Raw genomic sequence first — 12379 nt, forward strand, 5'->3', positions numbered from 1 at the left:
TTCTAACGCGAAACCCATTCCCTCTGGTTCTGGACTCCCCCTCTCCACGGTAAAGACTTTGTCTATTTATCCTATCCATGCCCCTCATGATTTTATACAAGTACAGTTACGACGTTTAAAAGACATTTGGATAAGTACATGAATACGAAAGTTTCGAATGTTTATGGGCCAAACACTGTTAGGTGCGACGAGTTTAGTTTGAGAACATACTCAGCATGGACGAGTTGGATGAAGGGTCTGTTCAGTGCTGTCTGACTCTGTGACTGACCTGTACTGGTCTTAAAACCATTTTCTTACCTCCCCCCATAAGCATCCACTTCTTTGTTGTTCAAAACTCAGATGAACTTAGCCTTGAATATGTTCAATGGCCCCACTTCTGAACTCAATTCCTCTTCGTAATATATCACTTGCCTTGCTCATTGCCTGCTGCATCTGCCCGACAACTGGCATTGACTGGTGTGGAGGGACTCTGAGACCCATTAGTACATCCATACATCATTCCTGATGAAGGGCTTGTGCCCGAAACGTCCCCTGTCCTGCTCCTCAGATGCTGCCTGACCTGTTGTGCTTTTCCAGTGCCACATTTTTCGACTTTCACCTCTAGTCCTCACTTTCTCCACATTCCAATGTATCACCATTTAAACAATGTACTGCTTTTTTTTAAACAGCAAAGGCTATAACTTCACATTGCGGAACTGCACTTGCCATGTGTTTGTCAATTGAGACACAGACCTGGACCAACTTCAGGAAGAGGCAAAAGACTGAGTTCTGAACAAAAACCGTAGCACACTCAAAACGTCGGCTCTGTTTACCTTTCCACAGATGCTGCTCGACCCGTTGGCTTTCTGCAGTATTCGCTGTGTTTGTTCGACACAAATGCTGCTTTCCATTAAAGAACTTCAATCCCTGTCCTCTGGGAACTGACCCTAGTCAGTGGCAATAGGTTCTTCTGATCATTAACCTGCCCATTCACACCACGTCTTCTCCCATCATTGCCAACAGCCCCTGGAAATCTCAAGTTAACCTTCTTTGCTCAAAAGAGAACATTCCCAAACTTGGGAATGACTCCACAAAATGGAAATTGCTCATCCCTGGACATGATGCAAATGTTACAATGGGGAAGAGGTTTTGGCAAAATATTGTCAGTTAGCAGGTGGAAAAGTGTTCAGGAAGTAAAACACAAATCCCAGTCTCCAGCTTTGTGAATCTTTAGAAACTCTTTGGGAAGTGGAATTAGAGGAGAATGAAGGATGAACTGACTGACTGAGCAAAGATAGTCCACACACCGTCCCCTTGTTTAAGAGGCTGATTGACTCTGATGTTCTCGGGACATGAACTGACCAGAGACATTGAAAGAATTCTCTGCACATCAGGAATTCAAACCCATTCTCGGCTCGGGACCAATGAGAAAATTCGGGAAGAGGCAAAACACTGAAAGGCTCGGAGGGCGATGGCCCCGGTGTAGGAGAGCTCGTTCCTCGTGACATGGATGTGCCTGCAGATGGTGGGATCAGGCTGTCCCCATGTCTCCATAATGAATGTCCAAGGCTTTATTCTGGAAAGTAAAACTGATAGAAGACAATGGTAATTTTTGGCTCGGCGGGTTGAATTATGAATTGAAGAGTAGATTCCTCAAAGACACTGTGCGGGCAGCTTTTGGGCCTGTCTCTGTGGCGCAATTGGTCAGCGCGTTCGGCTGTTAACCGAAAGGTTGGTGGTTCGAGACCACCCAGGGGCGGTGTGTTTCTTGTTCTCGCTTCGACCGCTTTCTTGGCTGCAAAACTGCACGTTTTTAATGGTTTCAGGAAAATGTTTCCCAAACGGAAATCTTTTCCACTGAGGCAGTACAAAGGGGTTTCTGAATTGATTGAATTTCTAACGTAAAGGACTGCGGATGCTGAGAATCCGAAACAGAAAGCGAAACTGCTGGAAAAACTCAGCAGGTTTGGCTGCACCTGGATGAGGAAAAAAAAGAGTTCTAAAATATTGTCTCTAATTCTCTTTCCACAGATGCTGCCTGACCTGCTGAGTTGCTCCTGCAATTTCTGTTTTTGCTTTTAACTGAACGTCCATTTCATCTTTCGGGCTGAAACACCCAGAGTCGCCATTTGCAGATATTTAACCCTTTCAAAACCTGTGAAGCGATTGGATTCAAACAAACTCAGCAATGATTTACTCTTTCTCAGCTCCACAGGCAGAGAGACCTGGGAAATGAAGCTGTCAGTGTGGTTCTGTATTGGTGGGCCGAGTGGTGAATGCGATGGACATGAAATCCATTGCGGTTCCCCACGCAGGGGTGAACCCTGCCGACTACAGTTGAGAAACGACATCAAAAGAAAATGGAGATTGCTCCACGGTTTTTTTAAAATGCAAATCAGTGGAGGAGTTGAAATATTTCAATCACATTGGGACTGGTCGGGAATCCGTAGCCCACTGCTTGTCAGGGTGGAACAAGCAGATACCCACAGAGCTGCTATTGAGGCTATGAGCCAAGAGTTTGGAAGTGAGACGAGAACAGTGAGGGGCGTGAAATCGTGATCGAAGTTAAGCAGGCACCTGTGGACAAAGGTGTTTTATTTGCCAGTGAAAGATACTGCTTCACAAAGTTGGGCCTGTGGAAGGGAAGCAGTGACGGTGATTATCTTTGGTTGTTCACATTGTGAATGTTCCCATTGCTGCGCATGTCCGTGTTAACGTCAGAACTCTGCAACATGGCGGTGTCAGGTCCGCACAGGGCCGGGGGCGCAATGGATGACGCATCTGACTCCACCTACCTGTTTGAAATGCAGCTCACAGCTTCCTCACACACCCCAATTAATCTTTCTCATTGTCCTGAAGCCGGCATACGGTTTGAATTCCTGATCTGCGGGAATGAGAATCCTTTCACTGTCTCGCGTCAGTAAATGTCACTGAGAACATCTGAGTCAACTCACAGCGCTTTCAGAGGAGAGGAAGCTGAAATAGTCCCACACGCTGCTCATGGGCACATTTCACTTTCCCCAACTCACCGCCCCAACCACTGCGGCTCCTGGGAGTGGAAAGGGAACAAACGCCAAAACCCAGTCTCAGCTTTGTAAATCTTCAGGAATTAAGAAAACTGTTCATCCCTTCGGGTCTTCCATCCTGGGCTGACAGCGTTGATTTTAAATGGCTGTCCAGTGAGTGCCGATTCGTTTTGGCGAAAATAAAATCTTCTCCACAGTATGGATCCACTGGTGAGCCAGCAGGTTGGAGGAGCTGGTAAAGCCCTTCCCGCACACTGGGCAGAGGAATGGTTTCGGAATGGCAGCCGGTGACGAGCGGTGTCCCGCAGGGTTCAGTGTTAGGGTCACAGCTGTTTGCATTATATATTAATGATCTGGATGAAGGGACTGGGGGCATTCTAGCGAAGTTTGCAGATGATATGAAGTTATGTAGACAGGCAGGTAGTACTGAGGAAGTGGGGAGGCTACAGAAGGATCTAGACAGTTTGGGAGAGTGGTCCAGGAAATGGCTGATGGAATTCAACGTGAACAAATGCGAGGTCTTGCACTTTGGCAAAAAGAATAAAAGCATAGACTACTTTCCAAACGGTGAGAAAATGTGTAAAGCCAAAGTACAAAGGGATCTGGGAGTGCTAGTCGAGGATTCTCTAAAGGTCAACATGCAGGTTGAGTCCTTGATAAAGAAAGCGAATGCAATGTTGTCATTTATCTCAAGAGGGTTGGAATATAAAAGCACCGTTGTGCTACTGAGACTTTATAAAACTCTGGTTCGGCCCCATTTGGAGTACTGTGTCCAGTTTTGGTCCCCACACCTCAGCAAGGATTTTCTGGCACTGGAACGTGTCCAGCGGAGATTCACACAGACGATCCCTGGAATGGTTGGTCTAACATATGAGGAACGGCTGAGGATCCTGGGATTGTATTCATTGGATTTTAGAAGATTAAGGGGAGACTTAATAGAGACGTACAAGATAATACATGGCTTAGAAAGGGTGGACGCTAGGAAATTATTTCCGTTAAGTGAGGAGACTAGGACCCGTGGACACAGCCTTAAAATTAGATGGGGTCAATTCAGAACAGAAATGTGGAGACATTTCTTCAGCCAGCGAGTGGTGGGCCTGTGGAATTCATTGCCGCAGAGTGCAGTGGAGGCCGGGACGCTAAATGTCTTCAAGGCAGAGATTGATAATTCCTCGAGACAACAAGAATCTAAGGGCTACGGGGAGAATGGCGGGTAAGTGGAGTTGAAATGCCCATCAGCCATGATTGAATGGTGGAGTGGATCGATGGGCCAAATGGCCTTAATTCCACTCCTATGTCTTATGATCTCTCCCCAGTGTGACTGCGCCGATGAGTCTCCTGGGCAGACGGGAAACTGAAACATTTCCCACAGTCGCCACACTTCCACAGTTTCTCCATGGGGCAGGATTCCTCGGGTTTCTCCATGGCTGAAGCTTCAGCCGCACACAAACGTGTGTACAGCCCCTCCCCGGTGTGAATTCCTCTTTCCAGGCCGTATAACTGTTTCTGGCTCCACACTCAGTGCACTGCAACAGTAGGGTCTCTCATCCAGTCCCACTGATGCTGAAAACGTTATGAAACAGGAACCAAAAAGCATTGCTCCATCTCACAGAAACAGAGTTGAAAATCTTTGCTGTCCCGATGGATTGAGTGACTGTCAGACAATGATGACTGCAGATGCTGGAGATCAGAGTCAAAAAGTTTAGTATTGGAAAAACACAGCAGGTCAGGCAGCATCCGAGGAGCAGGAGAGTCAAGCATAAGCTGTTGATTTTGAAACTTCCGTCTTCAGATAGTCTGTAAAAAGAGATTACAAAAGTCATCATTGTCAATCCGGTGGGAGGTGGGGTCGGAATGAGACAACAAGGTATTGACACCGACACCAGAAAGAAACTGAACACAGAGACGTGGCAAACGTTAGTGGCAAGCCAGAGTCAGAGAGAGACACAGCACAGAAACAGGCCATTTGGTCCAACTCATCCATGTCGACCAGATATCCAAAATTAATCTAGCTCCATTTGCCAGCATTTGGCCAATAACCCTCTAAACCCCTCCTATTCATATACCTATCCAGGTGCCTTTTAAATGTCATAATTGTACCAGCACCCACCACTTCCTCCAGCAGCTTTGTACACACACCACCTTCTGCATGAAAACTTGCCCCTTAGGTCCGTTTCTAACAAATTGCTCTTCATCTAAACCCGTGGCACTATAGCAATCCCAGTCGATGTTTGAAAAGTTAAAATCCCTAACAATAACCATTCTATTACTCTTACAGGTAACTCAAATCTCCATACAAATTTGTTTCTCAATTTCCCACTGACCATGAGGGTGTCTACAACATAATCCCAATAAGGCGATCATCCCTTCCTTATTTCTCAGTTCCAACTAAATAACCTTCCTGGATGTATTCCTAGGAATATCCTCCTTAAGTGCAACAGGAATACTATCCCTTATCAAAACACCACTCCCTCTCATCTCTTGCCTCCCTTTCTATCCTTCCTGCAGCATTTGTATCCTGAAACATTAAGCTGCCAGTCCTGCCCATCCCTGAACCACGTTTCTGTAATTGCTATGATAACATATCCCATCTTCCTAATTATGCCCTGAGTTCAACTGCCTTCCCTGTTAGGCCTCTTGCAATGAAGTAAATGCAGTTTAATTTGTTAGTCCTACCTTGCTCTCTGCTTTGTCCCTTCCTGACCTGACTGTTTGACTCACTCCCTTTCCCAACTGTACCAGTCTCATGTTGATCTCTTTCCTCACTATTTCCCTGGGTACCTCCCCACGCACCCACCTTGCTAGTTTAATTCCTCCCGAGCAGCTCTTGCAAATTTCCCTGCCAGTATATTAGCTCTCTTCCAACATTCAGGTGCAATCTATCCTTCTTGTACATGTCACATCTACTCCAAAAGAGATTCCAATGATCCAAAAATGTGAACCCTTCTCCCATGCACCAGCTCCTCAGCCATGTATTCATCTGCTCTATCCTCTCTATTCCAACCCTCACTCGCTCATAGCACTGGCAATAATCCAGATTTTTCTTGACTCTAGGACCTCTTTTTTAAAATTTGTGCCTAACTTTCCACACTTTCCCTTCAGAATCGCATCCTTTTCCCTTCCTATGTCATTGGTTCCAATGTGTACAATGACCTCCAAAAAGTCCCTCTCCCTTTTGAGAACATTCGGCACCCTCTCGGAGACATCCTTGATCCTGGCCACCAGGGAGGCGACACACCATTCTGATTTTTCGCTTCTAACCACAAAAGCATCAGTTTGGACCTCTGACTAGAGAGCCCCTTACCACAATTGATCACTTGGAACCCGACGTACCCCTCATTGCATGAGAGCATGTCTCGAGACCAGAAACTTGGCTGTTTGTGCTACATTCCCTTTGAGACCATCATCCCCTACATTTTCCAAAACAGCAGACTTGTTTGAAATGGGGACAGCCACAGAAGACTCCTGCACTACCTGCCTACCCCTCCTCCCTTTCCTGGAGTTAACCCATCTCCCTGACTGTAGCTGCGGCTTTTTTCCCTTCCTATCATTGCCAAACCATCATACCCCCAGGTCTTGTAAATTCCTCATTACCTCGAACTGTCGCTGCAATTTATCCATGCGATCCAATAGGATTTGCAAGCAAACACACTTACTGCAGACATAATCATCAGTAACATGATACTCTCCCTAATCTCCCACATCTGACAGGAAGAGCATATCACTCTCATAAAGGCCACCTCTGCTCCTTCACAATCTACAGACCCAGAAAATAGCACCATCTTTTTGCTCTAAAAAGTGCTCTGGGCTAACACAGTACTTGTGGTTTATATTTTTTAAATTTAATCAAGAGACAGATGTCAGTAAAACATATAATCAAGAAAGAATCCACTCCATTCACAACTGCAGACTTACAGCTAAGTTACACGTTAAAGACTATACACTTCTCTGTTCCTGTTCTGTGAGCTCCCCCACACAGGTTCCTCCATGGTCAGCTGTGAATTTTGCTGTTCATTAACCTTTCCCAGATGCACTGCAATGTCCAGTAACTGTGCAGATTCACTGCAATGTAAATTTCTTTTTCTCTCTTCCTCATTTTGGACTTCTATCCATGCCTCTTATAAACCTCTATAAGGTCATCTCTCATCTCCTACGCTCCAGGGAAAACAGCTGCAGTCTTTTCAGCCTCTCCCTATAACTCAAACCCTCCAACTCTGGAAACAGCCTTGTAAATCATTTCCAAACTCTTTTAAAGTTTCACAACATCTTTCTTACATAGGGGACCAGAACTGAATGCAGTATTCCAAAAGTGGCCTAACTCATGTCATGTACAGCCATAACATGACTCCCAACTCCCGTATTGAATGCTCTGCTCAATAAAGGCAAGCGCCACCAAACGCTTTCTTCACTACCGTGTCTTCCTGTGACTCCACTTTCACAGAACTACAAATCTGCACTCCATGGTCTCTTGATGCAGGAACACTCCCCACGGCCTTACCATTAAGTGTGTAAATCCTGCCTTGATGTGCCTTCCCAAAATGCAACACCTCACATTTATCTAAATGAAACTTTATCTGCCACTCCTCGGCCCATCAGCCCATCCGTTCAATTCTAATTTAGATTGAACTTTCTTTTCCTCTCTTATTTCCTAAACGCTGAACATCTCCATCCCCACATTCTCCCTCCATTCTCACTTTGCTGAACCTAATCCATGCTGTACCTCATCCTGAAGGGTCTGGTTTACACTGATTTACAGCCCACGCTAGGGGGATCTAATTGAAACATACAGAATACTGATTGGCCTGGACAGGGGTGGATGTTGGGACGATGTTTCCATTGGTAGGAGAGACTAGGTTCCAAGGGCACAGCCTTAGAGTAAAGGGAAGACCTTTTAGAACACAGATAAAGGGGAAACCTTTGTAGCCAGAGAGTGCGAAACCTATGGAATTCATTGCCACAGAGACTGTGTTGGGCAAGTCAGAGTATATTCAAGACAGAGATAAATAGGTTCTTGTGTATCAAGGCTATTGAGGGTTGCGGGGAGAAAGCAAGAGAATGGGATTGAGAAACTTGTCAGCCATGATTGAATGGTGGAGCAGACCTGATTGGCTGAATGGCCTAATTTCTGCTCCTCGGTCTTATGGTCTCTTGCTGTCCTGGACATAGTGAGAGAGAACTGGGAGCAGGAGTAGGCCATTTGGTCTTTCAAGCCTGCACCAACATTGAACTGGATATGAATATACCAACATCTCGGTGGATAGGCTGGGACCTTTTTCACTGGAGCATCGGAGGTTTCGAGGTGATCTTATCAAGCTTTATAAAGTCATGAGGGGTATAGATGAGGTGAATGATGGGTGTCCTTTTCTTAGAGTGGGGCTTCAAGGTTAGGGAGCAAATTTTGTAGGTGAGTGGAGAAAGATTTTAAAAAGACAGGAGGGACACCTTTGTTTTCCCATAGAGAATGTTCGTATGTGGAATGAATGTCCAGAGGAAGCGGGGATGCAGGTATAGTTACAACGTTTAAAAGACATTTGGATAAGGACATGAATGGGAAAGGTTTGGAGGTGTTATGGACTAGGCCAGACCACTCAAAACATTCTTAAGCAGGCAGCGCAGACCATAACTTTGCGATTTGTTTCAGTAAGTGCACAGTGAAAATTACCTGAAGTTAGCTAGGTTGACTACCAGGATTTAAAACAGATAAATGTATTCACAAGAATACAGAATGAAACACAAAGAACAGAATATAGAATACTCACAGAACTCAGTCTATCTAAACTAGACTTAATTATGCTGTACCAAATGTACACAACAGTCCCAATAAACAAACCCCTTAAATATACAGTAAAACTGAAACGGAGGCTGACAGGTCGAAGTTAGAAGGGCAGAACGAGAGTGAGTTTGACAACCTTTCTCCACAGTCCACTGCTGAACTCACTCAAACAAGGCCTCAGCTTTCACGACAGATCACTCGTCTTTCATTATGCAGGTCACTTCGAAACCATAAAAGCTTGGGCCTAAAGTCTCATCTGTTGACATGTAAACAAAAAAGCCGACCAATACCCTTTTCATTTCTGTACTAAACCATCCAATTTGGAGTCCGTGGCTGTTTTACCACCCCTCTGAAAAAAAACCAAGGACACAGTGTCCTTGAGAAGAAGGACCAGCTTTTAGAAAAAGGATCAGCTTTGTGACAGAGGGATATGGGCCAAACACTGGCAGATGGGATTAGTTTAGTATGTGAACATAGCATGGACTAGTTGAACTGAAGGGTCTATTTCTGTGCTGTATGATGCTGTAATGGTCTCAAAACCATTTTCTTGCCTTCCCCTATAACCATCCACTTCTTTGTTGTTCAAAAGTCAAAAGACCTCAGCCTTGAATATATTCAATGACCACCCACCCCCCCCCCCCCAATTTCAGGAGGTCAACCCCATTTTTGAACTCAATTCCTATTGCCTTGCTGACTGCTTGCTGCACCTGTCTGACAACTGGTGCAGAAGGACGCTGAGGTGCCTTTGTACATCCACACATCATTCCTGATGAAGGGTTCATGCCCAAAACATCGACACTCTGCTCCTCGGATGCTGCCTGACCTACAGTGTTTTTCAAGCACCACACTTGACTCTGATCTCCAGCATCTGCAGTCCTCACTTTCTCCAATACCAATATATTATCATTTCAACCATGTACCTCCTTTCTGCCTTTTTTTAAAGCACTAGGCTTTAACTTTACATTGTGGTACTGCATTTGCTGTGCGTTTGCCAATTGAGACACAGACCTGGACCAACTTTTCCAGAGTCTGTCCCCTCCCTCGATTCACTCCCTTTCCCTTCAGTTAGTGCAAGTCAGCAACTGAATCCCAGAACAAAAAAGAAATGAAAAAGTGGGTGAGAAAGAAAAGAGTGCCGTACCCACAGATGTTGGACAAAGTTGCAGTCTGGGGTGAAGCTCAATCTTCACTCAAAGGGAGAGAGGAACAACCGCAGCTTGAGAAACTCACAGCCCAACTTCCGCATTCAGACAAAGAGGCTGTTCTGAATGGCAGGAGGACCAGGCTCCTTCTGGTCCTCCAGGTCTCACCATTGGTCCTTCAGAAGGAAGTCAAGCGCTGTTTCCGCGGACAGCGACGAGCATGCTCAGTGCTTTTGCTGACACCGCAGTTCATGCGCAGTTGTTGCTGACACCGCAGTACATGCGCAGTTGTCGCTGACACCGAGAAGCATGCGCACTATGCTCTGTGGAGGTGCTGGCGTTCCTGACAGATTTTAAGCGTCCAAATGTCAATAGCAGAAAAAAAGCTGCAGCCACAATTTTATTTTTCCCTGTGGCTCGACATTTCATTCCTTTTGAATTTCGTTCGGCTTTGTATGTCTTTTCCCCAGGGTGGAGGAAGTCCAAATCTAGACGACATAGGTTAAGGGTGAGAGGGGAAAGATTTAAAACGGACCTCAGGGGTAACTTTCATGTTGAGTGTGGTGTGTGTATGGAATGAGCTGCCCAGAGGAAGTGGTGGAGGCTGGTACAATGACATCATTTGAAAGGCATCGGGGTCAGGATGGGTATCTGAATAGGAAGGTGTGAGAGAGATATGGGTGAAATGCTGTCAAATGGGTCACTAGATCAATTTAGGAGATCTGGAGGGCATGGGCGAGTTGGACTGAAGGATCTGTTTCTGTGCTGTATGACTCTATGCGTCTATTTCAATGCAAGTTTCAGAAACATGACTGCAGCTTTTTAAAAAATAAATTAATATGCATTTAGATGTTAACAATGTTTCTGAATATATCATTTTAGCTGTTCTTAATTTTAAAGATCAGCCATTTCTTGCGCACCCCTGTCTTCCAGGTAGAGTCATCACTATCGATTCTCTCTCTTTCCTGAGAAAGAGATACAGCAATCAAAGAGGGCACGAGAAAGTATGGTAGAAGGGAGGGAGAATGGACAGGGGAGTGGGGGTAGAGAGAGGGAGAAAATGACAGGGGACAGAGGGTGGGGTGCAGAAAATGAGGGGAAGAGAGAGAAGAAGGCTGAGCACAGAGAATTGGTGGGTGCAGAGTGTGAGGAGAGAGAGTGGACAGGGACCAAATGGTTGGGGGACTAACAGCACAAATCCCACCTTCCTCAGGACTGGTATCAGTGTCTCGTGAATTGGAACCCACTCCACCCACAGCAGACCTGAGGCAATTGTTTCTCAATAGATGCTTGGCTAATGCAGTAGAATCATATAATCCCGCTAGGCCATTTGACCCATAAAATTCAGACTGACCTTCCAAACAGTATCCCATCCAGACCCACCCGTTTTTCCTGCAGTTCCCCATGGTTAACCGACCCTCGGTTGCACATATGTGGACACTTTAGCACGGCCGATCCACCCTGAACTGCACCCAGACAGAAGGGTGAGAACGTGTTAAAGTCCACACAGACAGCTGCTCAAGAGTGGGACTGAACCCAGGTCCCTGCGATTGTGAGTCAGTGCTACGAACCACTGAGCCACTGTGCCGCGCAGAGCTTTCATGTTCTGCTTTGTCCTAGTAGTTTCTAACTTCTCATGTGCCCTCAGCAGAGGCTCTCTCCTCCTGACATTGTTGGACCACAGCCACTGCAACCTCCCTTTCCCACTTCTCCAGCCCTGAGCACATCGGTTCCTGAATCCTGGCACCAAACAGACACCAATGCTGTCTGTGCTCCTGCTGACAACTGCAGAGAACGGAGACCATCCCTGTCACTGTTCTGTCCCTTACCACCACCTCCACCTCCCCAATGTTGTTTTTATTCCCACTGCCCAACCAGTTAGCTCCTCACACCTGCAGCCCTCTCTCAGATCCCCTTTACCTACCAGACCTGCACTTACACCCTCCTGACCCTGTCCACTGATGCAAACAAAAGGCTCTCTCCAGAAGGGAATGACCGTCTCCCAGAATAAAGTGCCTGGTTAACTTTCCCACTTTACCCTCAACATGTCTGCAGCCTGGCTTCCAGCTCCATCTCTCTGAATGAATGTCCTCCAGGATGTGTTTGCCCTGGATCACAGCATCCAGAGCCTCCCACCTTCTGTAAATTGAAAGACAAGCCCCACCCTGCCCTCTCCAATGTGTGTTGTATAACTGATAGCCAAGTACGGAACCCATGAGGATGGCCTCAACAGGGACCTTGGTTTCATGTCACACTACAAGTGACCCCACTCACACAGGCTTGTACCCCATTACTCACACACGTTACCAAGCATGCTCATATGCAAACACACACGCTCTAATGCACGTGCACAGATCAGCTTATGGGGTGAAATTGCGGTTGTTGCTGAGAAGTTTAATCCTTTCTGTCCAGTAGGAAGTCAATGATGTGTTTGAGTTTGAATGACTCAGTGAATCCCT

The 12379-nt window shown here is 46.1% G+C and overlaps 1 non-coding gene across 1 annotated transcript; it reads left to right on the forward strand.

Annotated features, from left to right (window-relative positions):
• Nucleotides 1–1664: 1664 nt before the first annotated feature.
• Nucleotides 1665–1738, forward strand: trnan-guu (transfer RNA asparagine (anticodon GUU)). The gene has a single exon. It is a non-coding gene; the product is annotated as a tRNA-Asn (tRNA).
• Nucleotides 1739–12379: the final 10641 nt, after the last annotated feature.

This window comes from Chiloscyllium punctatum, chromosome 36 (assembly GCF_047496795.1).
Source record: "Chiloscyllium punctatum isolate Juve2018m chromosome 36, sChiPun1.3, whole genome shotgun sequence".
Classification (NCBI taxonomy): Eukaryota; Metazoa; Chordata; class Chondrichthyes; order Orectolobiformes; family Hemiscylliidae; genus Chiloscyllium; species Chiloscyllium punctatum.